This window comes from Triticum aestivum, chromosome 5D (assembly GCF_018294505.1).
Source record: "Triticum aestivum cultivar Chinese Spring chromosome 5D, IWGSC CS RefSeq v2.1, whole genome shotgun sequence".
Taxonomy (NCBI): domain Eukaryota; kingdom Viridiplantae; phylum Streptophyta; class Magnoliopsida; order Poales; family Poaceae; genus Triticum; species Triticum aestivum.
Window position 1 is genome coordinate 441,394,127 of NC_057808.1, and position 27,196 is coordinate 441,421,322.

The window sequence follows — 27,196 nt, forward strand, 5'->3', positions numbered from 1 at the left end:
CTGCTTCTGCACGAAGCCTGGGCATTTCGTCGAACAGCTGTCGGGCATATATACCAGTACCACCAGCCGACCGCTGCTGGTCAGAGCTGACAACCTCCCCCAATCTCTGTGTCGCTGGAGGCCGCGCCAGGACTAGTGCAGCGTCCGGAGGAAGCACGGGAGGGGAAGTGGAGGTAGGGGGGCGACGGTGCGGAGTGTGGAGCCGCCGGAGGAGGGGATGTCGGCGAGGAGCGAGGCTTCCCAGCGTTTCCTGAGCCGGCCATGGCGATGTGATAACGGCGACCCATGAAGTGTTTACATGGGCCCGCTAGAAGGAACCTCGCTGAAGAGGTGTCGCGGGTTGGACCGGCCCAGGCGCACGGAAACAATAGCCTCATTTTTTTTTCCTTTTTTCACGTTTTTTGTTTTCTTTACTTTTTTTACTTTTGTTTATTTATACTTCTAAATATTCTAAATAAATATATTACAAAAATTACTCTACAGATAACATTTGAAAAATATTGACCAAGCATTTGAAAAATGTTAAATGTGTATAGATAAAAAAATTATCATCTATATGAAAAATGTATACAAAAAAATAAAATGAGTATGCAAAATTGTGGGGGAATATATGATATTTACTCCATAATCACAGGATTACAATCGAAAGCGACAAGTTCTGCCCCACTGGTAGAGGGCTGATTAAGCCAGCACGCAGTGCTATCTCCGCTACGCCCAAAGTTCGCTAAACAATCTGCAACCCTATTTTGTTCACGAGTAATCTTAACAAGGAGTAAACACCCTATCTTCCATCAGGAGATTGATCTCAGAAATCAAATGTCCGTACGCAGACTTGTCCAAAGATCTGTCCATAATCGCTGATAAAGTGTTGGAGCAGTCAGACTGGATTAAAACTGGCATGTGAGTCTGATGTATCGCCAAGTCAATGCCTTCCTTGGTTGCATGTAACTCAGACTCCAGAGTATCGTTACAGTAGAAGAGACATCTGTATGCCGCAAAGATAACAAAACCCTTATCGTCTCCCATAATCGTGCCAGAGCCCGCCGAACTGTCCTCTTGACAAAAGGAGCCGTCCACTGACACAGTGTCGTCCAGCCAGGCGGTGGGAGTGAAACAAATTGAGCATGTATTTTTTTTAACTTAATCAAGCATTTGAAAAAATGTTAAACAAGTGTTTCAAAAATGTTAAGCAAACATTTGAAAAATAATAAATGTGTATACAAAAGTGTGGACTTTGTATTAAAAAAATGATGAAACAAATGTGATCATGTATATAAAAATGTTAATCAAACATTTGAAAAAAAATGTTGAAAAGGTATTTGAGAAATGTTAAAGTGTATAGAAAAAATGTTGACCATGTATTTAAAAAATGTAAATATTTGATCATGTATATAAAACTGTTAATCAAGCATTTCAAAAAACGTTGAACAATTATTTGAAAAATGTTAATCAAGCATTTAAAAAATGTTAAATGTGTTTAGAAAAAATGTTGACCATGTGTTCAAAAAAATGCTAATATTGCATTTAAAAAATTAATCAAACATTTGAAAAAATTTAAATGTAAGATATGTTTTTAACTGGCGTTTGAACCACAGGCTCTCACTGGCGCTGCAAGTGCCTAGGTAGCTATGGACTCCGCGAAAAGCAAGAAGAGTTGGGGGAGGTTGCATCTCCGGAGCTTAAATGGCATGCTCTTGGATGGTCTCCTACCCTGGTGGACTGGTGGTCGTACAAATCTGTATCTCCCTGTCATTAGTGTTAGAAGGGAGAGAGGGATTGATGGAATAGTTGTTGTATTGCTTGAGCCTCGTGGGCATATATATAAGAGTACATGATCATCTTGGAGTACAAGGCAAGGTAGAATAATATCCTACGCTATCCTAGTTTTCCTAATAATCACGATACTCAACATCCCCCTGCAGTCACAACGGTAGCGATGCAGACGGTGAGACTGGAGAAGAATCCGTAGGTAAGCGGACGGACACCCCCCCACACACACAGTCGTAACGATCGATGCATCGCGGAAGTCGTGGCTGGAGTGAAAACCGACGAGGTTGCTCAAGCAAGCCCTTTGTGTTGTTTGTCGAGGTAGCCGAGAGCGTAGGTGGTGTAGCTGTAGTCGAGGTAGCCGTGCGAAGGACGCCGTGGTCGGTGTCGAGTCGGGGGTCGCCGGTGTCGAGGTAGTTGCCGTGGAGCCCGGAAGAAGAGCAGCGGCGGCGGCGGCTAGAGAAGGGGCACGACGGCGGTGCTCGAAGTAGGCGATAATGAACCCGACAGCGTGATGAAGACCAGCGCGGACGGTGACGTGCCCGCGCCAAGGGAGACGGCGCGGCACATATCACGTGGAAGTCAACGCGCGTGGACGGCGGTGGACCGCGGGCCGTAGCGTTACGACCCGAAGGGGCGACGCAACGGCGGCGAGCAGGTCGGGGCGACGGCGGGGAAGACCTCAGGGAGATTGCAGGGATCGCATGCCACGCTTGCTACGGCCCGGCGGGGCGACGCAGCGGCAGCGCGAGGATTGGTGCCTGGAGCGGACGGCCTTGGTGCGGCGGTTGACCGCGGGCCGCGGCACTACGGCCCGAAGGGGCAACGCATCGGCAGTGCGCGAGGTGGTGCAACCACGGGAACGGCCTCAGGGCGGCGGCGGGGATCACGTGCCGCGGCACTACGGCTCGAAGGGGCGGCGCAGCGGCGGCGCGGATCAGTGCAGCCGCGGGGAGAGCCACGGGGCGGCGGCGCTGCGGCCCGACGGGCCGACGCAGGTGCAGCCTGTTGCTCGATCGGCGGAGGGGCGCGCTGAACTCGGGGGACAGGGCGGTGATGGCTGGCGTAGATCGACGAGCGGGCCGACGGCCGTGAGAGGCCACCTATCGCGCGAGGCCGCCGGGTCGATGAAGAGGTCAGCCGATCGTGCTGGTGTTGGAGTAGAGGCGCACGGGGGTCGGCGTCGGCGGTGGCGACGCAAACCGATCAAGCATAGATCGAAAAACCAAAAAGAAAAACGCCGATCAAAATGACCGGCGAGATAGCGAAAAAACCTAGAGTAAGGACTCGGGAAAAGACTCTCTAGGGCAGCCGGCCAACACGACCGGCGGATGAACCCTAGGTACGGGTGGCGCGGCCCCCGGCGGCGGTCATGGAGGCCGACCGCCCCAGGGACGGCGCGCGGAAACTGATACCATGTTAGAAGGGAAAGAGGGATTGATGAAATAGTTGTTGTATTGCTTGAGCCTCGTGGGCATATATATAGAAGTACATAATCATCTTGGAGTACAAGGTAAAGTAGAATAATATCCTACGCTATCCTAGCTTTCCTAGTAATCACGATACTCAACAATTAAGCATGCCGAGCTTTCTTTTTTCTTTGAATATTGGGTCTGTCGAGCTTGATGAGGACAAGCTACAAGCACTCCGTCTGGTTCGTGTACACCTCTTTCTGTCTATTCCGTTCTACTCAGGAGGTTGTTTGCTAGCCTTAAGTATTTTCTGAATACCAACTAAATAATTGCTCCCTCCGTTCAAAAATAAGTGTCATGGTTTTGGTATTGTTGAACTAAAAGCATACACTTATTATGGAACAGAGGCAGTATGGGAGTGACACTGAAACATACACCCATCTAGTAAATGCAAAATAGATGAACCCTAATGTTTGATTAGTGCAGAAAGTTTCTTTTTACATACACATAAGCCTTCCAGTAGCACTGAAATTGGAATATCAGTCATTGTTCATTATATGTGAATGGAACGGAGTTCAGAAGAAGTTATTCATTGTCATCTTCTCATATTTTCTACAAAGCAGAAAGCGCTAAAAAAGCAATCTCGTCAGACAGAAAAACTGCACATGTTTTCTGCTGTTATGTTTTTATGTTTATGCAGAATTGGACACATAAATATCCGTCACTCTAGGCAAAGTTTGGTTGCAATGGCAGCATTTGGTACTAATGTTTGCTCTATCAAAGCATATCTTCTCTATGACATCTATTTAATTTTGATCAATCCGAGCTTATACATTAACTAGATCTTTATATATGTTACTATAGAATTTAATCTTTCAGATGCCCATTGAACTGGAATTGAGAACAACCAGTCCGAGGTTTTATCTAGAAATACAGCAGGCAACTTGCCTTAGGTTTCATTTACAGCCCACCACGCAAACTCCAGTTACCTACATGCTTCACCAACTTGTTGACAATTTTTTCATAATCCCTCCACTCTGTGGGCATTCTTGCTATGAGAAATATTATGTTGCCAATGCATTTGTTCTAGGATTCTATGGCATCGACCCTTACATTCCAATATTACACTGACGGTCCGATGGATGATTCTTGCATGCCATAAATCTAATTATTTAGATGATTCTTGAAGTTGCTTGCTAATAATTTGGTTGCAAAATATTCATGAATTTTGCTTAAGTTTTACACCTTTAGTGTTTCTCTAAGGATTGTATTATGTGATGAATCTTCAATAAAGAGAAAGATCGGTATCATCAATCTTTCTATCTATCAGCAGTAATAATATGTTGAGCTCCATATAAGACATAATAGTGAGAACAATCTTTTATGTTTTATGGACCTTGATAATGTGAGTACAGGATACAAGTCGGTGCATGAAGGTGCTCACGAAAACGGCGTGCTATACTGTAATGATTAAGCACATCACCTTGAGATCGATCACATTCTTCATGAATATTGGGGCAACATGGCCACCATCGGCGGTCGTGGTGAAGAGAAGTGGCAACAACGATGATTACTGGGATGTGTTTTTGTCCTGCTGCGATGCACGGGCATTTTTACTAATACAAACAAAAATAAACAAACAAACTGTCTGCAGCCAAGCGGGAAAAGGGGACTTCCTATGGGGCCATGTTATCTGGAAATACAGTAGGCAACTTGCCTTAGGTTACAAATTTCAGAAATAATACTGTGAGAAGTAAATTGATTATTGTCAAATTCGTCGTTCTAATTTTTCTTTTTTGTGAGAAAAATCCAATCTATTCATCTTCAATGAGTGCGTACACGGATGGTGCAATGTATCCTATTTTTCTCCGGCCATCCTGCCATTATCTTACAAGTACACACACGGAACGAATGTAAGAACGGCATACAAGACCAACACAAAACCTAAAGTTCTTAAAAGAAACACCACAACCTAATCACTTGTGGCCAGGTCACCTTCGTAGATTTCAAACTCCTACTTTTTCGACAAAGGGTGGACTTTATTGGCTTAAAATGGAGCATCAAGAGGATACATAATACAATGAGCACACACCCGGCCTCTGCATAACTAGGATGCACACAGCCAACCCAACACACTCACGTGGAAACATACCCGCAACTAGCAAAGTCATAAGACCAAAAGCTATGTGCGGGCGAGAAAAAAGGAGGAAAAAAAACGATCTGATCAGTGATCGACAAACTACAACTGAGACCATATTCGCACCAACCATTGACACCACATGATGACGAGGAACTTCAACAGTAACGCCTTCACGAAGGAAGCGACACTTTTGTGCATGTAACTTAGTATTGTTTGTTTTATAAGAAAAAACTTATTTTTCTTAAATGAGGCTGTTATATTGAGGCCAGAAACGAAATACAAAACACAATCAAAAGAAAAATTATGACCTCTAAATTATACATGTTACATCACTATTTGGTCCTTTTAAGAAAATGGCATCACTATTTTGTGAGCCACACAGTTAACGATACTGTTCGATACAAAAGAGTAAATAGTTATCATTTCATCGCCCCTCTATCTGAGAAAGACTAAAACTGTGGACAGAAGTCTGGATATTATTTCTGATTTGATCGATTTCAGCACCTCGTCGCGCAAAGTAGGCGGGGCGGCTGGGGGCTGCAAGTGTGGTGCTTCCATTCTCTAGGACGAACACAACAGATGACATGAGAGGTCTATCATCTGGGTTCTCCTGGATACACAAGAGTCCTATCTTGACACAAAGCAGAACTTCTTCTGTCGAAATATCTATGATAGATGAGTCTGGTAGTTCCTCAGTCTTCTCTTCCTTCCACATATTCCATGCCTAAAAAACCAAGAGCATCATACCAGTATTAATTTTTAACTCTGAATAAAAATTTGCTTCAAAGTTTTGATTCGATTCTAGAAATGAAACTCTAGAGAAGTTGTGTGTGTACTCACATAGACTGTGAGGCTAGGGAAACCCATGGTTTCACTATTAGAATTCATCCTTATACCAGTTACAACCTCTAGTAGCAACACACCAAAGCTATAGACGTCAGACTTGGTAGAGAAGGTGCCTTCCATTGCATACTCAGGAGCCATGTAGCCACTGCTTGACCATTGCATTTCAAATTATTTATTGTGAATTGAAATTATTAAAACATTAATATGTTTTCCAGTGGATACTCACTATGTTCCAACTACGCGTTGCGTATTTGCATCTTGCTGGTGATCACCAAAGATCCTCGCCATACCAAAATCTGCTATCTTGGGTTTCATTTCTGCATCCAGCAAAATATTTCCAGGTTTGAGGTCCCTATGTATTACGGTGAACCTTGAGTCTTCGTGAAGATATAGAAGCCCCCTTGCAACCCCTTTGATTATACTAAATCGTGTCACCCAATTCAACGAGAGCTTTCTTGAGTCATCTAAAAAGAAAGAAATGTAAGCAAAAAATATTTTTTAGTTGCCTTAGGAAATCATGGTTTTTTCTTAGTATATGTACCAAAAAGGATAGCATCTAAGCTCTTGTTAGGAAGATACTCATATATCAAGAGCTTTTCATCTCCGTCACCACAACATCCAAGAAGTCGAACCAAGTTTCTATGTTGCAATTTTGCAATTAGAATTACTTCATTCCTGAATTCTTTTGTTCCCTGTTGAGAATCTCTACTTAGCCTTTTGATTGCAACTTCTTTTCCACCTAACAGTCCCTAGAGAAATATAGATGTGAGATTTACATGTTAGCAAAGCAATTCTCCTAATTTAGTAGGCATAAAAGGAACTACATATTGAACAAACTACCTTGTAAACTTTTCCAAAGCCTCCTTGTCCAATCATGTATGCTTCAGAGAAATTGTGGGTTGCGAGGGAAATTTCTTCTAATCTTATAAATGTAAATTCCTGATCACGAGGAGGGTTTTCTTCTCCAAGCTCATCAGACGTATGCATACCATCTAATCTTATATTCCTGTGCTTTCTCCATTTTTTGCTCTTGCCTGCTCGCACAATGTTATATTCATTTCCCCTCTAATAAGCATACAATAGGAATATAAAATATAAATATTTAATTTGCTCCCTTGATTTGTTGCTGTTGAATGTTATTCAATTTATGAACTCACAAATCAAGGGGAAATAATCCACGAGGCAAGTTACCACCATGTCAAGATCATAGATCGGACAATCAGAACACAGTCATCAATTGAATAATCCATGAGGCTACCACTTGACATAGAAAACACGCGTCCACATTTTTTCAAAGCACACTCTGCATCCCCTCTAATTGAACACATGCACAACCCTCAAGTCCATAACACCATGACCTCACCTCGCTTTGTTTTTCAAAACCCCATCGACACAAAAAAAATCAAAGGCAATGATTGCTTGACTGTGCAACCTCTATGATGAACATGTAGAGACTCTAGCATGTGGACTCCATCTTAGTTGCTAGTAGCTATAGGCTGCCCGTTACCATTACATCAATCCCACAATGGCTAAACCGCACACAGAAATACATAAAACAATTATTTGCTCTAGTTTTACATGTTGGGCTTAGAGGATGTAGAATTTTGTATAGTCAAACTAGCATCATCATAAGGTCGTCAAATATAACTTTTCTACAATGAGATTCAACTAAACATACCTTTGCATTTTAACCATGCAAGAGAGATGCATATAAGTACTAGAACACCACCGCCTAAAATTGGTAGCACAATCTTGCCTGCATTAATCTTTCTCCTTTTACCTACGCATACATAAATATGGCATAAAAAGGAACATGAATTATAGAACTAGAAGTATGTTAGCAAAGACAAAAACAACAATAGAAAGGACGAAACTACTATATCGTAGAAAGAGGGGGCAAAGGTGGAAATTGGTTACCACCTCCTCCTGCATCCAAGCCTGCAAGTCGGAGATAGAGTGTCTCGCCGCCAAGCTCTACCCCTACCTTCCCGGTGTCAATCAATTCCCCAGACCACACCAAGCACATCGTCACATCTCCATCACTACTAACATTACGATACACGTAACCCTTACAAGAGCAGTTGTGGTTGCACTCCGCGGCGCACTCCTCAAACGTACTTCTGCCCCGTCCAACGAGCTCAATTTTGTCAGGTGACTTCATCCCTGGCAAGGCCAAGAAGCTACCGCTGCAACTGTGCAGCTGCTCCTTCCTCTGACACCCCGCCAAGAACCTGCCACTGGTCCACTCCTCCATGTTTCTTGGTTCGAAGCCATCTAGGCACTTACAGGATGGGATTGGTGCTGATGTCTCATCGCAATAGCCATATGGACCACAGTAACCATAGCGGTTACAATCAGCAGATGGCCACTTCCAAAGGACATCCCACATTGACGATCTGCTGCTCCAGCTCTGGAGCTGGTACTCGCCTGAGTAGGTAATCACTGACCTTGTGAGTGGAGCGCCGTCCGAGAGGCTATATGTGGCATAAATCTCATCGCCATTTTCCACGAAGGCTAGGTACATGATAAGATCACTGACATTGGTCCCTGCTTCACGTCGTTGGATTGCGCTCTTCACTTGGTACCCTGTCCATGGGGTGTCGCGGAACACCAAGCTCTGCCCATCCCACATGAATGTTTGGAGAGGCGTGTCCGGGTCGCTACCGTAGGAGAAGCGCCCTGGGGAGGGATCGCCAGGGCCCTTCCAGGATACTAGACGCTCGCCAGTGTGGCGTGTCCTATATTTGATCCAGAGCTTCATCCCAGGGAGGAGCGTGTCGGTGCGGTGGTCGAAGCTTTGCCACAACATGGTGCCATTTGACGACCGGATGACGAGGTTTCCAGTGTTCAGAAGCACCGCCGTCTGGGCAGACAACCCCATGGCAGTGGTCATGTTGGTTGTTGTCCAAAGGACACGGCCGCTGCTATTACCGTAGGAGAGAACGAGATTGGAAGTGTTGGTGAGGGATAGCATCGGCGCAGAGGAGGTGTCGTTGGTGATTGGGGTTTCACGGTTGGCAACCCACACAACTGTGAGCTCGGGGATATCATTGTACCATATGCCAAGGTACAACTTGGCTGGTGTGGAGTTGGAAGGGTTGAAGAAGCCCAAGGCGAATACGCCGCCGTCGGAGACGATGGTGTTGCCAGGAGACAGCGGCTTGCCAGGGACAAGCCGGTCGACGGAAGCACTAAAAGGCAGGAACAGAATGATTAGGGCTGCGGTGCAGCAGGCCAGAGCCAGCGAATCCATCAGTTGATCGAGCCAAATCTTAGTACTAAGTTTGTACCAGCTTTCTTTACTTTGATGGTGCTAAATGGGATGAAGTACTTGCATCCAACCTTGGTCTACAAGGAGAAAAGAAACTGCGTCCACGAGCGCGTATACATGAGTGTTCAATCACGGAACCAGATGACTGAATAATGTAAAATCTCGGACTTCTAGAAGTGTTTAGCCCCGGGGTCACGCGTGTTGGAGTTAACATTTGAGCTGTCCATGTCGGAGTTGGGATGCCACCATCATTGCTGACTACTAGATAGCTAAAAGAAAATTCTTCAAAAAGTACATGTACAATAGACATAGACATATAGGCACACAGAACACGAGCATATTAATAACTCGAGCTATTTATTCTTAAGATTACTAGTCACCGTCCAAGAAAAACAAAATCCACATCTGCAAGACACAGATCGAGCGTCAAACTTATCTACTCCCTCCATTCTTAAATATAAATCTTTTTAGAGATTTCAATATGGACTACATACGGAGCAAAATGAGTGAATCTACACTCTAAACTATGTCTATATACATCGGTATGTGTTCATATTGAAATATGCACTATAAAAATATTATCATACGCTAATATCGTATGCTTAATACTAGTAATATTATACTTCCGCCACGAGCAGCAAGTACATAATTGTGTAGGAGTGCTTTGTCCCGAAGCAAGCGATGCTTAATTTGACGAAACGCAGCATTCAGGGGTGTTCGACGGCAGAAGCGGATGGAATTCTGGTGGTTGGGAGTTGACAAATCAGCTGTCCACGTCGGAGTTGGGATGTCACCGTCACTGCTAACTGGTCAGACTAGTGACTGAAATATTAAGCACACGGATAGCTTTTGAGTATCAACACTTGAACAGCCACCTTGGTCGGTCCACCGTAATCATGGAATGCAAGGTGTTCCATCTCAAAAGAAAAAAAAAGAGTATCAACACTTGAACAGCCACCTTCATTCCTGACTGTTTTTATACAAAGTGATCATTGCGACATTTTATACAGATAACGTGTCGAGTAGGGCCTTTTGGTGACCGAGATCCATGGAGCCCTTTATTTTTTGAAAAAATCCAAATCCAAACTTTTTGGTTTTAGAAAAATCTGAAAAAAAAAACCAAAGTGCAAGTATACAAGGATGAATGTATATTTGTGTAAAAATTTAGGATGAAATATCTTGAAATGCAACCTGTGCAAAAAAGATAATTTTTTGGACTTTGAGGATGAATAGTATCATGTGTTAAAAAGCCCCATATTTATTTATTTATTTATTTATTGCACAGCCCTTATTTCAACGTTTTGTTCTGAAAATTAACACACATGCACATTATGCCTTCATGTATATCTGCATTTTTTCCAGAAATTTTTGAAATGTAAAAATAAAAATTCTAATGAATTTTGAATTTTGCAAAAAGAGGCCTCTATGGAGCTCGGCCTCCGAAAGCAATTTTCGTAACGTCTCAGCCTATACTATGTCATGCACCCAATTGTATAGCAATCTCTTCTGAAAATATCCTCGCAGATGTTATCACGCTGAGATCAGTCGTGAAACACTACAACAACAAAAATAAACGCTATGGAATGTCTGATTTACAAACAAATTGGCGGCTAATCTTCATCAGGTAAATAAAAACGTGCATCTCCGCAGCACACGGGTGAAATCCCCAAATCCCAGAGAAATCCTTGTCCCTCCTCCGCGTTCATTCCTCTTCCATCTCTATCTGGTCTGCCGCGTTCATTCCTCGCTACCATGGCGCGGCTGGGTGACTAGTTCACATCTGCATATTCGCCGACCGGGCCAGACATGTGGGCTCTTTTCTGCCTAACGCTTGCTTCATAAAATAAGCCCAAAAGCTGTAGATTCACATTAGTAAAATGCTTGTATCTTACATTCTTAAAAAGTTGGACCCAATTCTCTCAACATGCAAGATGTCCACTTCATTGTCCCACTAAGCAATGGATTTAAGTCATACATACATGCCAACTCAGCTATCATGCAAAATCAGCATCAATCCACGTCATCAATTATCCACCATTCATTCCGTTTGCAGCAGTCAATCCACGACACCTTTCTTCATCTTCTTCAGTTTCGCTTCTTTATGCATGGTTTTCATCGAGAGAGGTGGGAAAGTCCATCCAGTTCCATACCGCTTCAGTTTTCCTTCCTCCACCGATGAAGGTGTGGACATCGATCCAGTTCCCTGCCCACGAGTTAAATGATGGACCGAAGCCCAATAATGCTCTCGATTCACAAAGAAGCCCGATCATCTTGGTAAAAAAAAGCCCAACCGTCTCTCTCTCTCTCCATATAAAGGACCAATTTTTCCCTTTGGCAACGATACAGTGCGGCGGCTAGAAACGAAAGAGGCGATCTTGCCGTGTGGTCTGGTCCTCTGGCACGACCTCCCGTCTTCGACGCATCTGGGGCTCTCTCTGACTGTCTTTCAGTTCCCGGTGTGAAGCAATGTGGTGCCCTTGAGAGTCGTCGATATGGCGGCGGTGGTGTTGCTTTCCCTCTCTTTCTGACCGCAGTTCCATTCCCAGTAGAAATCGGTACTGGGAATCGGTGTGGCACACTGTAGCGTCATTCAGATGGCGGCGGTCCATTAGTAGAAAAATGGTCATCTGTCCCGGTTGGTAAGGGCCTTTTGTCCCGGTTTTTGAACCGGGACTAAAGAGTCGTTACTAATGCCCTAGCCCTTTAGTCCCGGTTCTTACACGAACCGGGACAGATGAGCCTCCACGTGGCCGGTGCGGCGAGCCCAGGCAAAAGGGCCTTTGGTCTTGGTTGGTGGCACTAACCGGGACCAATAGGCATCCACGCGTCAGCATTTCAGGGGCTGGGGTTTTTGTTTTTTTTTCTTTGAAAGGGGGGTTGTGGGTTTTGGGGGGTTAATTTAGGTGTTTCATATATTGTGTTAGCTAGCTAATTAATAGAGAGAAGTGTTATTTCTTATCTCCGTGCTTGGTCGACGCTACGTACTATATACGTATAGAGAGGACTAGACACGCTAGCTAGTAAGCAAATGAAGGAAACAGAAGATCGTCATGAACATATATATGCATACAGAGAGAAGTGATATCGACCACCTCTCCTTCTCCGAGAGATTGGTCGAATAACAAGTTCTCGTATATCTATCCGACACTACCGGCTACATATATACAATAATTATCTCTTACAATATAATCTCCTAATTATATATGAACACAGGGTCCACATAGTATTCTCCGTTTTCAGCGATCACGTGGTCAAGGAAGAATACCGCCAATTCCTCTTGAATTGCTCGCATACGATCTTCTGGTAGGAGTTCATCCCGCATCCGAAAGATCTAATTTGAAGAAGGGGTCAATACATATATATATATATGAATAAATGAAACTCAACACAAATGATGGTAGTAAAATAAAATTGTGAATATTATTGCTTACGCACTTCATATTGTTCGTCAGAGTAGCCCTGCTCACAGGTCGTGTAGCGGATGGACTCGCAAACGTAGTATCTACAGTAATTATTCCCGGATTCCTGCCACAACCACTTTACAAAAAATAGAGGTCAATCAAACTGATAAGCAAGCATGCTAAATGGTATTGATGAAACTAGCGCTTGAATCACTAGGAGATGCGCGGAACATGCTACTATAGTACTTACTTTCGGGTGTCTAAATTGCAGCTTCTTCGGCAGTCCCGGAGCTTTTTTGGTGAATTTTCTCCAAACCTTGCCAGACAAAGAAAACAATTACTTGATATCAGGAAATGAACAAAGTTGCTGATATGGTGGATAATGATCGATTTAACTTACTTCTCGAGCATTTGAGTCATGTCCGCATAGTCCTGTGGATCTTTTCGTCTCGAGTCTAAGACGGTTACTAGTCCCTACTCAAGCTTAATCTCTAGGAGAATATAGTGGAAGCTGCACACGCATGCATAAGTCATCAATTACATTACTATAACCTGGACTAATAAGGGAAACCGAATATGCACAAGACAGTAACACTCACTTAAAGTTGTAAGGAAAGAGTATTATATCTTTGTTTTGATTTAATACCAACGATCGTAGCAAGTTGGCCTTGGTATTTTCGGCATGATATATAACCTCAGTTGCAGCTATGAGATTTGTGTTAATGAATCCAATATTACCGATTTGTCTTTTCTTTAATTCGGCAATCTTCAATCTGCATAATATAGTGAAAATAATTACAAATACATGCAATGAAAGAGCTGACCTATATAGAGAGACTTAATGACAGAAGTAGTACTACTTACAGACAGTAGCAAGTGATCGTTGATTTATCGAGGGCATTTTGATTGAAAAACTGGAAGAACTCCTCAAATGGAACATTCAACAATTCAATTCCAACGAGGTCATGCTCCTCTTTAACTCTCAGCGTCAAAGTATTCCTCCCCCCAGACTCTCTACGGGTTTTAATGTACCAATCATGTAATCTTCGCATCATCGTTGTTAGAGATCTTTCATCTTTGACGAGAGGCTTCCCGTAATGGTATTTGTGTTCGTCCACCTCCAAGAAATCATAATGTACATCGTCGGGCAGGTAATCTCCAAGATTGTTATAATCGGGCACCATCCTCGGAGCACTAGCGTTGATGTTGCTAGACACCTTGAGCGGGGGGGCACGATTGGTTCGCTTGTTCGCCAAGCTGGGCAATTTTTTCCCCAGCTCGTCGTTCTTTTAACCTTTGATCACTGACAGTACTTCCCGACCGCTCCGCTTCGACAAATGTCTTTGCAATAATGCGCTCATAGTTGCCTTTCGGCGAAGACTTTGGTGGTTTTGTCAGGGCATCCAGAGTGCGCTTCGCTTTCACCGGATCTACCTTCTCCTCCGGAGGTGGATGTTTCTTTGCTTTCACCCCTTCAAAGAAGTTCGTCACTTCGGTCACCGTAGTCTGCTTCTTCACCCTGTTCTTCCAGACCATCACTGTCGTTAAGATACGACAAGACATCACCTCCGGCTAAGATTATGTCCCCCAACACCTCTTCTGCTTCCTCGTCTCGTCCGTGCTCCATTGTTTCTGCAAATATTACACATGGCAATTATTACACAAAAAATACAGCAAGTGGATATATTAGTGCAAACGTAGACCTAGCTTATTCCGGGTTTGGGGTGGCCTCGGCAACGCTTCAAGGGTAGGGGCGCGGTGGGAGGGAGTAGGAGACCGACATCGTTTTTTTCTAGGGTTTGGGTGTCCACGAGAGTTTTGGTCGAGCGAGAGGGCCGGGGGTGCTCCCGTGGTATAAGTTATCACGGTCGAAGTTATCCGGGACGGGGTTATATCGACAAAGACGACATACATACATGGGAAAATAATGTTATCGGGGAGGGGGTAGGTCGAACCCCCCCCCCCCCTGTGTTGAAGATATCGGGACACGGGGTATATCGACAACGACATATTCAATAAAAAATAAGAAGACGAAGAAGAAATAAAAAGAGGAGAAGAAGATATTAATAGAGGAGAAGATTGAAGAATATTCTATTTTCTGTTCTTCTCCTCTATTCCTTTCTTCTTCTCCTCTTCTTTTTTTTCTTTTTTCTTCTTCTTATTTATTTCTCCTCTTTTCCTCTCCTTTCTTCCTCTTCTTATTTTCCTTTTTCCTCTCATTCTTTTTCTTCTTCTTCCTTTCCTAGCTAGATATATAAAACTTTTCTAAAAATGTAACTTTTGCATATATACATGGAAAAAAATGTTATCGGGGAGGGGGTATATCGACCCCCCCCTCGACCCTCTTTTCCTTCTTCTTCCTTCTTACTTCTTCCTCTTTTCTTCTCCAACACAAAACACATCTCATCTCATCTCATTTCATCCAAAAATAATTCTTTGCATATGAACATACAAACATTTACTTTTTTTATTAAATGTTACATATGAACATTTTCTTAAATGAGCATATACAGAGCATTATACAATGAACATACATACATACATACATCGTAACAAAAAAATGAAAAATAGGCCGGTGGTCGGCGACGGCGACGATGGTTGGCGGTGGCGCGCCCTTACGGATGGCGTGCGGGGACGGCAATGAGAAGGAAAGGGGAGGAGGCAGGGGCTCACAGCGTGGGGAGGGGTCGAGGTCGCCGGCCGGAATCGGTGCGGCGGCGAACGAACGGCCTCGGGGATGAACGGGTCGCGGGAGCCGGCGTGGTGCTTCCCCGCAGCGACGGCGACGGCGACGACGATGGCGTCGGCGGGGGCGGCGGGCGGCGTCGGGGCAGCCTGGCGGCGACGGGGTAGGGGTGACGACGGGGGCGCGCGGATGGCGTCGGGGCGGCGCGCGGACGGCGTCGGGGCGGCGCGCGGACGGCGTCTGGGCGGCGGGCAGCGGACGGCGTCGATCTGGGCAGCCTGGCGACGTCGATGAGCTCGGCGTCGTCGGGGCAACTGGCGATGAGTTCGTCAAATTTTCCTAAGTGCTACTAATATACCCAGGCCTTTGGTCCCGGTTCATAGCACCAACCGGGACGAAAGACACCCTTTAGTCCCGGTTGGTGCCACCAACCAGGACCAAAGGCCACTGGTCCCGGTTGGTGGCACCAACCGGGACTAAAGGGGGGGCATTGGTACCGGTTAGTGCACCAACCGGTACCAATGCACCCCTTTAGTCCCGGTTGGTGCCACCAACCGGGACCAAAGGCCTTGTGCTGCTGCGCCCGCGTCAAATGTTTAGTCCCACCACGCTAGTTGAGAGGGGCGCGCAGTGGTTTATAAGCCCCACTGTCGCTCCCCTCTCGAGCTCCTCTCCATTGCAGGCTTACGGGCCTAATTGTCACTGCTATGCATGATGGGCTTACTGGGTCTTCTGCGGGCCTGAATCCTGGCCATTGATGGGTTTCTAGTCGTATTCAGGCCGTGGTGGCCGAGTAGGTGGCATATTTTTTATTTTTTGCCTTTTTTTTGTTTTCTTTTTTGCTTTATTTATTTTGTTTTGTTTCTACTTACAACAAAAAACTTATTTATTTTATTTTATTTTGTTTCTAATTACTTATTTATTTTACTTTATGATAATTCGTTTTGCTATTAAAGTTCTTTATGAAAAAAATTTGCTTCCAATGATTTTGAACAGAAAATACTTCGATAATTTTAGTTGCATCAATTTTACATAATTTTAGTTTCAATAATACTAGAGGTTGCTTATAATGTTTTGAACAGAAAATACTTTGATAATTTTAGTTTCATAAATTTTATTTATATTATTAAAGTTTATTTTATTTAGTTTGTACTTATATATTTTATTAAAGTTTATATTATTTTGTTTCTAATTACTTATTTATTTTATTTGTTATTTTTCATGCACCATTTTTCATACATTTACTGATTATTTTGAGCTATAAGACCTTGAAATTGAAAAGCATTTCAAATGAACTCTGAAAAGGTTGAAAGTTGGCATGGTATCATCATTTCATCCACATAGCATGTGCAAGAAAGTTGAGAGGGTTACGGCAAAAACTGGATGCACTTCGTGTACAAAACGGACAATGTTATCATACTCGTCTGTTACAAAGTTGGCATGGTATCATCATAATAGTTGCGGGAGAAAGTCTTCACTTTTTCTTCGCTGGTGTCATTTGCTTACTGCGCCGTAACCATGGATAATCTTCATCGTTTATCAGGATGCTTGGGTCAGCCTTGACTTTGAAGGGAGGAATTTCGTGAAACTTTTCATAATCTTCAGACATGTCTTTCTTGCCCTCCACTCTCACGATGTCCCTTTTTCCTGAAAGAACTATGTGGCGCTTTGGATCATCGCATGATGTATTCGCTTCCTTATCTTTTCTTTTTCTTGGTTTGGTAGACATGTCCTTCACATAGATAACCTGTGCCACATCATTGGCTAGGACGAACAGTTCGTCAGTGTACCCAAGATTTTTCAGATCCACTGTTGTCATTCCGTACTGTGGGTCTACCTGTACCCCGCCTCCTGACAGATTGACCCATTTGCACTTAAACAAAGGGATCTTAAAATCATGTCTGTAGTCAAGTTCCCATATGTCCACTATGTAACCATAATATGTGTCCTTTCCCCTCTCGGTTGCTGCATCAAAGCGGACACCGTTGTTTTGGTTCGTCCTCTTTTGATCTTGGGCGATCGTGTAAAATGTATTCCCATTTATCTCGTATCCTTTGTAAGTCAATACAGTCAAAGATGGTCCCCTGGACAACGAGTATAGCTCATCACAAACAGTGTTGTCACCTCTGAGACATGTTTCCAACCAACTGCTGAAAGTCCTGAAGTGTTCACATGTAATCTAGTCATCGCGCTGCTCCGGGTGTTTGGAGCGCAGACTGTTCTTGTGTTCATCGACATACGGGGTCACCAAGGTACAGTTCTGTAGACCTGTGTAGTGTGCTTGAGACCAAGAATGCACGTCCCTGCATATTATTGAGTCCGCTCCTAGCGTGCCTTTTCCAGTCAGTCTCCCCTCATACCGCGATTTAGGGAGACCTGTCTTCTTAAGGCCAGGAATGAAGTCAACACAAAACCCAATGACATCCTCTGTTTGATGGCCCATGGAGATGCTTCCTTCTGGCCTAGCGCGGTTACGGACATATTTCTTTAGGACTCCCATGAACCTCTCAAAGGGAAACATATTGTGTAGAAATACGGGCCCCAGAATGACAATCTCGTCGACTAGATGAACTAGGACGTGCGTCATGATATTGAAGAAGGATGGTGGCAACACCAGCTCGAAACTGACAAGACATTGCGCCACATCACTCCTTAGCCTTGGTATAATTTCTGCATCGATCACCTTCTGAGAGATTGCATTGAGGAATGCACATAGCTTCACAATGGCTAATCGGACGTTTTCCGGTAGAAGCCCCCTCAATGCAACCGGAAGCAGATGCGTCATAATCACGTGGCAGTCATGAGACTTTAGGTTCTGGAACTTTTTCTCTGGCATATTTGTTATTCCCTTTATATTCGACGAGAAGCCAGTCGGGACCTTCATACTGCGCAGGCATTCAAAGACGATTTCTTTCTCTTCTTTCGTAAGAGCGTAGCTGGCAGGACCTTCATACTGCTTCGGAGGCATGCCGTCTTTTTCGTGCCAACGTTGCAGGTCCTCCCGTGCCTCAGGTGTATCTTTTGTCTTCCCATACACGCCAAGAAGCCTAGCAGGTTCACGCAAAGGTTCTTCGTCACGTGCATCACGTCGATTGAAGAGCGGACCTCTAGGTCTTTCCAGTAGGGTAGGTCCCAAAATATAGATTTCTTCTTCCACATGGGTGCGTGTCCCTCAGCGTCATTCGGAACAGCTAGTCCGCCGGGACCCTTTCCAAAGATTACGTGTAAATCATTGACCATAGCAAGTACGTGATCACTGGTACGCATGGCGGGCTTCTTCCGGTGATCTGCCTCGCCTTTGAAATGCTTGCCTTTCTTTCGACATTGATGGTTTGTCGGAAGAAACCGACGATGGCCCAGGTACACATTCTTCCTGCATCTGTCCAGGTATATACTTTCAGTGTCATCTAAATAGTGCGTGCATGCGTGGTATCCCTTGTTTGTCTATCCTGAAAGGTTACTGAGAGCGGGCCAATCGTTGATGGTTACAAACAAAAACGCGTGCAGGTTAAATTCCTCCTGTTTGTGCTCATCCCACGTACGTACACCGTTTCCATTCCACAACTGTAAAAGTTCTTCAACTAATGGCCTTAGGTACACATCAATGTCGTTGCCGGGTTGCTTAGGGCCTTGGATGAGAACTGGCATCATAATGAACTTCCGCTTCATGCACATCCAAGGAGGAAGGTTATACATACATAGAGTCACGGGCCAGGTGCTGTGATTGCTGCTCTGCTCCCCGAAAGGATTATTGCCATCCGCGCTTAAACCAAACCATACGTTCCTTAGGTCAGCTGCAAACTCAGCCCAGTACTTTCTCTCGATTTTTCTCCACTGCGACCTGTCAGCGGGTGCTCTCAACTTCCCATCTTTCTTACGGTCCTCCCTGTGCCATCGCATCAACTTGGCATGCTCTTCGTTTCTGAACATACGTTTCAACCGTGGTATTATAGGAGCATACCACATCACCTTCGCAGGAACCCTCTTCCTAGGGGGCTCGCCGTCAACATCACCAGGGTCATCTCGTCTGATCTTATACCGCAATGCACCGCATACCGGGCATGCGTTCAGATCCTTGTACGCACCGCGGTAGAGGATGCAGTCATTAGGGCATGCATGTATCTTCTGCACCTCCAATCCTAGAGGGCATACGACCTTCTTTGTTGCGTATGTACTGTCGAGCAATTCGTTATCCTTTGGAAGCTTCTTCTTCAATATTTTCAATAGCTTCTCAAATCCTTTGTCAGGCACAGCATTCTCTGCCTTCCACTGCAGCAATTCCAGTATGGTACCGAGCTTTGTGTTGCCATCTTCGCAATTGGGGTACAACCCTTTTTTGTGATCCTCTAACATGCGATCAAACTTCAGCTTCTCCTTTTGACTTTCGCATTGCGTCCTTCCATCGACCCGGCGAAGATCATCATCATCGGGCACTGGTTCCTCTTGATCTTCAGCAGCTTCCCCCCTTGCAGCATCATTGGGCACATCGTCTGGTTCCTCTTGATCTTCAGCAGCTTCCCCCGTTGCAGCATCACCGTATTCAGGGGGCACATACTTGTCATCGTCCTCTTCTTCTTCGTCGTCTTCCATCATAACCCCTATTTCCGGTCAGAGTAAGACTTCGTATTCCCACATATAGGGCATGGACAACACATAAAACCATTTTGCTTGTTTGCCTCAGCCACTTCAAGAAAATCATGCACGCCCTTAATGTACTCGGAGGTGTGTCTGTCACCGTACATCCATTGTCGGTTCATCTGCGTGCATTATATATAATTAAGTGTGTCAAAAACCATTACAGAACATCGTGAATAGATAATTAAGTGACCAAATTAATAGAAGTTCATCATCACATTAAAACCAAAGTACATACATAGTTCTCATCTAACAACATATAGCTCTCCAGAGCATCTACTTAATTAAACCATACATTGAAACTATGTAAAACATTTCAATGCGAAAACAAATGCGATCATAATCGCAACCAAGGTAACAATTGATCCAACGGCATAATGATATCAAGCCTCGGTATGAATGGCATAGTTTCTAATCTTTCTAATCTTCAAGCGCATTGCATCCATCTTGATCTTGTGATCATCGACGACATCCGCAACATGCAACTCCAATATCATCTTCTCCTTCTCAATTTTTTTTATTTTTTCCTTCAAAAAATTGTTTTCTTCTTCAACTAAATTTAACCTCTCGACAATAGGGTCGGTTGGAATTTCCGGTTCACATACCTCCTAGATAAATAAAATCTATGTCACGTTGGTCGGCATAATTTTCATAAACAATAAATGAACCAATAGTTATAAAGATAATATATACCACATCCGAATCATAGACAGGACGAGGGCCGATGGGGGCGGATACCAAAACCATCGCACTATATAATAACAAGCAATACAATAGTAAGAAAATTACACAAGTATCTATCTAAAGTAAGAATTTTTTTTCTTTCAGAAAGAATATAAGAACAAGAAGCTCACCACGGTGGTGCCGGCGATACCTAGACAAATTTCGAGGAAAATGAAGCTTTGAGGTCGAGCTTCGAGAGGAGAAAGCTTAACTAGTGTGGCTCATGTGCATAAGAGGTGAGCTAGAGCACCACAAAGCCCTCCCCTCGCCGGCCAGAGAAAAACAAAGCACTGGAGTGCTCTGCTCGCGGGCGAGGGGTATATATAGGCACCTCATTGGTCCCGGTTCATGGCATGAACCGGGACTAAAGGGCAGCCTGTGGTCCCAATTCAAGCCACCAACCGGGACCAATGGTGATGGGCCAGGAGCGAGGCCCATTGGTTCCGGTTCATCCCACCAACCGGGACCAAAGGGGCCAGACGAACCGGGACCAATGCCCCCACGAGGCCCGGCAGGCTCCTGGCCTCACGAACCGGGACCAGTGCCCCCATTGGTCCCGGTTCTGGACTGAACCGGGACTAATGGGCTGACCCGGGCTGAACCAAAGCCCTCTTTTCTACTAGTGGTCGTCTTTGTTGTTGCCGCTCTCTCACACGGATGGATGGAGATAGAAGAAGGAGGAGCACACAGTACACTGGAGTTTCACCCGGCTTCACAGCCCCGTTACTCTTCCCAGAGCCCCAACACTTCTCATAGGCAGCAGTACAAGGAGATTTAAATCCCAAGCGCACTCACGCACGGGCGTTGGCCACTCCTACTGAACCGCATGCACGATCTGCATGCACGCGCTTGCGCACGACGCGCACTGCGCGGCTACTCCAACAGATCGCCACGACCCAGCCTATCTACCGTGGCGACTACGCCACACACACGCCACGCACGCACACACGCGCTACACACATACACGCATATGCCACGCTGCTGCGTCCCGCACGTCCCGCCTGTGCCGCGCGTCACCGACGCGTCCGACAAGCCCGACGAGCCCGACGGCACCAATGTGTCCCGCCCGTCCCGCGCGCACCCGACGCGCCCGACGAGCCCGACCACACACGCCGTGGCTTATTCCAACAGTCTTCCACTCTCTGTGATCCGGCGAAGCTAACTCCAATGTTGGCTGGGAATTGATGGAGGTTGGTTCCTGTTGTATCCAGTATGATTAGGTGTACAACAATCCCGTGTTGTCTTCCTTTCAGACTAGGAGAGGAACATGTGGGTGAAGATGCCCACGCCTCTGCTACCGATCCTTCTGCCTTTGGATTTTGCACTTTTGCTTAACCCGCCAGCTAATTTGGTATGACTCATATGATTTAATAGTGGTTTAGGTATGCTGAATTGATCTGGTAACTTCAGCAGGGAGCCACAGGTGGGATCGGGTAAGGTATGCTGATTCACCGTCAACGCAGATCAATCCGTCCATGGTGGATTTGATAGTTGTAGCACATCCGCATTGCCGAGCATCAGCGAACTCCAGTGTAGATCGATTGCTAAAACACCGTCGCAGGCAACCAGAAGGTGCCGCTCTTTCTTATGCCGTTCTGCGAGACTACTTCCCTTAATTATTTGTTGCGCCTCCTCCACCAAATTATCTCTACTTAGAGAATTTATGTGATTTACTTCCAAATCTTGGTACCTATTGTGCTATTCTTATTACCTAAATTTTGGGGAGAAGAATTGATTTCATTTCCTGATGCTGCCGAGTACTATTTATTAGTGGTAACTTTTCTTAGTGTATTTCTGGATCTGGTCGTTCATGCCTTTCTGTTGCCCTTCAAATATTTTGTTAGCTAATTTTTGAACCAGGCTCTATTAGTTCATGCTCTTTATTTTTATTTATTTGCATGCCCCCATGTGTCCTTGGTACTACATGCTGAAGCGAGAAGGAAAAGAAGCGGATGAAGGCGAACAGCCCAGTGAATGGCACCTCACCTCTTTCTCTCCACCATCTTCTTCCCATCTCCATCCCTCTCTCTCTCTTTACAGGGGCTGTACCATGGATTGTCACCGTTTTTGGTCCAGTAAAGATTGACATTAATTAAGTGGGTATTAGAAATGCTATTTTTTTATTTTCATGTTCATCAAGGCACTTAGATGTATCTTGATTTGTCCTTGAAATCCTGCCTCCATGTTGTGTTACTGCAGAGCGCGTGTGAGTTTTCCTCTATTTCAATCCGTCGCCATCAAATTCGCAGGCAATTCTGCTTTGATTGCCCCTACCATTCCATGCTAATGTGATCAACAGTGTTGCTATTTTGTCTCAATACATATTATATTGGCACCTTTTCCCTACCATAGTAATACGAGTAGTACAATTATTTGACTGTTTGCGTGTATAGTTTGTAACATTTTCCTTTCAACTTCTGTCCTATTGTATATGATACATATATTCTTATGGCCTGTGTACTTATGCTGTCAAATTTATTTATGTATAATCACCAAAGTCTTATCTTTACCATGTATTTATTCTTCCCTTTTGTCTGATAATGCAGGGAAAAATAGGAATCAAGAATAGAAGGTTGTTATGCTAAATGGTGTTTTTCCCATCCCTTTTTGTGTTACTAAGGAGGTGTTAAATTAATCATAGTTTGTGTTTTGTGTGGAGCCACGTTTGATCTATGTATAGTATGTCCATTTGTTGGTACCATATTTTTCCTGGCAAATTATTGTTTTATCCATATATTTAATACAAAGCGTAACCGGTCGTGATATCTGTGGCAGTTTACCTTTTGTGTTGTCATTTGATACCCGTATTTTACTACTAAACATGATTTTAAGGCATATCAATACTTGTGCTTCATGCTTCATTTTTTTCCCCAAACATAGATTTCCTCAAGAATATTTTGTTATTTGAACCTCTATTTGAAGAAATGTTCATTTGTGATTATTACCACTTTTATTTTTAGCATGTATTCCCGCAGCAACACGCGGGGTGTCATCTAGTTTCACTAAATGCCACGCTCTAATTTTGTCCAGCCGCGGCATTCTAGCATGCTTATGTACTACTAAATCACCGACACTTATTCTGAGACAGAGGGAGTATTTTCTTTCCGCCACTGTGGGGATTCATTCCCTGCTCGGCTCGATGTCTTCCGTCATGGCCCTTTGTGCTTTCAGCTTGGTGATTCAAATCTGGGTCGTGGCCCTTTGTCCTTTCAGCTCGGGGATTCACAACTCTCCTCTTGTTGATTGATCAACTGATTGATAACTACAGGCACTACCATCTCTGAATGTCCGTTCTGCAGATTCCTTCTTTTCTCTTTGCGGCTAAATAGTCCCCTGCTGCTGTGTGGTACTACTCTCCTTCGGCAGATACTGAGAGGACGCAATCACCGCCGATGAGACTGAAGGAGAGTAATTTCCAACCTCACGCGTCAAGCGGTTCACCATATACATTCCCTTGGCCTCCTTTCTAGGCTGCTCCTCCCCCGATCTCCGTGTCGCTGGAGGCCCCGCAAGGACTGCCGTGCCCTCTACTGATGCCCGCGACCGCGAGGTGAGGAAGTTGTGGGACGGCAGCACGGCTGTGACTGACTGTGAAGCCGCCGGAGGAGACGGCGTGTGGGGTGCGGAGCGAGGTGTTTTTTCTTGTCTTCTGTTTCTTGAGCTGCGGGCGTGCGGGGCGAAAGCTGCCCATGATGAAGCCGATTTTTTTCCGGACATTTTGATCGATCTGCTTGTCCATTTCAGCCGTTCATGGGCCACTCCGTCTCTCGTTACCTTGGAACCTCTTCGTTGAATGAAACATGCACGCCCCAGATCTACCGGCCGACGCTGCGCCGTGCGCTAGCGTACTACTATGTTGTTGATCTTACTAATGTTTTTCATATATATTCATCGGAAAAACTGCTGATTTATCCAACAGTGAGAAGTGTGGACTATGTACAGCTTCACCATTTTGTTGCATTCTCGTTTTGAAATCATCTGAACCTGACTGAACCATTCTTATGACTTGCAGTTTAGAGTTTAGACTTTAGACTACAAATCTGCCTAAGATTTCATGCTATTCAAATCAGTCAACGTGCTTGTCTTGCTTACACAGGATGATACACCTTGAGTCTGTCCGTCCATGGTGCCCTTTTTCTTACAAGTGCCTTTCTCTTACAAAGTAAACACAAAACCATTGCAAGAAGAGCGGACAAGAACACTACTACCTAATAACTTGTATCCAATGTAAAGGTCCCTTCATCTTAGTGTTTTTCTTTCAGAGTCCTTCCTTTTTCATGTACTCCCTCCGTCCTATAATATAAGAGCGTTTTTAACGGTATACCAATGACAGAAACGCTCTTATGTTATGGGACAGAGTGAGCAGTATATTATGCAGACAAAAAACTGCATAGAGAACTACTCAAAGATAATGACTACTAGGCAACACACGTTACATCCCTATTTTCTTTCTTAGAGAATGTCATCTCTAACTTTTTGAGCCATACATCTTACAATAGTGTTCGATTCATCTAATGTATTGTTTCCTTCGAGAGCATTTCGATACAGCTAAAGCTAAAGATTGATTTCATCGTCCTTCTATCTCAGTAAGAGTAAAACTGTTCACGGATGTCTGAATATCAGTTCTAATTTGATTCACTGCAGCACTTTGCCTCGCAAAGTAGGCGGGGCGATTGGGGGAAGTAAGTGTGCTGCTCCCGTTCTCTAGGACAAACACAACAGACGACATGAGCGGCCTATCATCAGGGTTCTCCTGGACACACAAGAGTGCTACATGGACGCAAAGTAGAACTTCATCGGATGAAGTATCTAAGATAGATGAGTCCGGCAGCTCACTGGTCCTAGCTTCCTTCCACATATTCCATGACTGAAACAACCAAAAACATCATATCAGCATTAATTTTATGTATCCAGCAAAAAATGCTTGGGTATTTAATCCACTGTTCGAAAGAAACTTGACAGAAGTCATGTGTACTCACATAAACTGTGAGGCTAGGGAATCCCATGGTTTCACTAATGGAGTTTCTCCTTATACCAGTTACAACCTCCAGTAGTAACACGCCGAAACTGTAGACGTCAGACTTGGTACAGAACACACACTACCAGAATAACTGGCGATGCCGACGGCCGAACCTATGCCGACGGCCCCCGTCGGCATAGATTGTCCTATCCCGACGGCCCAGCCCAAGCCGTCGGCATAGAAAAGCCGTCGGCGTATATCCGTCTATGCCGACGGCCCCCGTCAGCAAAGCTCAGCCGTCGGCGTCGCTAGAAATATGCCTACGGCGGCCGTCGGCATAGATAAGCCCGTCGGCATAGAACGTGGGCCCGGCTACCCGGACGGAAACGGCCTTTTGACGGCGTCAGTCTACGCCGACGGGCTAACGGCGGCCGTCGGCATAGCCCTGAAGGAAATATGCCCTAGAGGCAATAATAAAGTTATTATTTATTTCCTTATATCATGATAAATGTTTATTATTCATGCTAGAATTGTATTAACCGGAAACATAATACATGTGTGAATACATAGACAAACAGAGTGTCACTAGTATGCCTCTACTTGACTAGCTCGTTAATCAAAGATGGTTATGTTTCCTAGCCATAGACATAAGTTGTCATTTGATTAACGAGATCACCTCATTAGGAGAATGACGTGATTGACTTGACCCATTCCGTTAGCTTAGCACCCGATCGTTTAGTATGTTGCTATTGCTTTCTTCATGACTTATACATGTTCCTCTGACTATGAGATTATGCAACTCCCGTTTACCGGAGGAACACTTTGTGTGCTACCAAACGTCACAACGTAAATGGGTGATTATAAAGGTGCTCTACAGGTGTCTCCAAAGGTACTTGTTGGGTTGGCGTATTTCGAGATTAAGATTTGTCACTCCGATTGTCGGAGAGGTATCTCTGGGCCCACTCGGTAATGCACATCACTATAAGCCTTGCAAGCATTGTGACTAATAAGTTAGTTGCGGGATGATGTGTTACGGAACGAGTAAAGACACTTGCCGGTAACGAGATTGAACTAGGTATCGAGATACCGACGATCGAATCTCGGGCAAGTAACATACTGATGACAAAGGGAACAACGTATGTTGTTATGCGGTCTGACCGATAAAGATCTTCGTAGAATATGTGGGAGCCAATATGGGCATCCAGGTCCCGCTATTGGTTATTGACCGGAGACGTGTCTCGGTCATGTCTACATAGTTCTCGAACCCGTAGGGTCCGCACGCTTAAAGTTACGATGACAGTTTTATTATGAGTTTATGTATGTTGATGTAGCGAAGGAGTTCGGAGTCCCGGATG

The 27,196-nt window shown here is 44.7% G+C and overlaps 2 pseudogenes; both read right to left on the bottom strand.

Annotated features, from left to right (window-relative positions):
* Positions 1 to 5,600: 5,600 nt before the first annotated feature.
* On the bottom strand, positions 5,601 to 9,494 carry LOC123125390 (receptor-like serine/threonine-protein kinase SD1-8; annotated as a pseudogene).
* Positions 9,495 to 25,448: 15,954 nt separating this feature from the next.
* Positions 25,449 to 27,196, bottom strand: part of LOC123125392 (receptor-like serine/threonine-protein kinase SD1-8) — a 32,327-nt pseudogene continuing 30,579 nt past the window's right edge.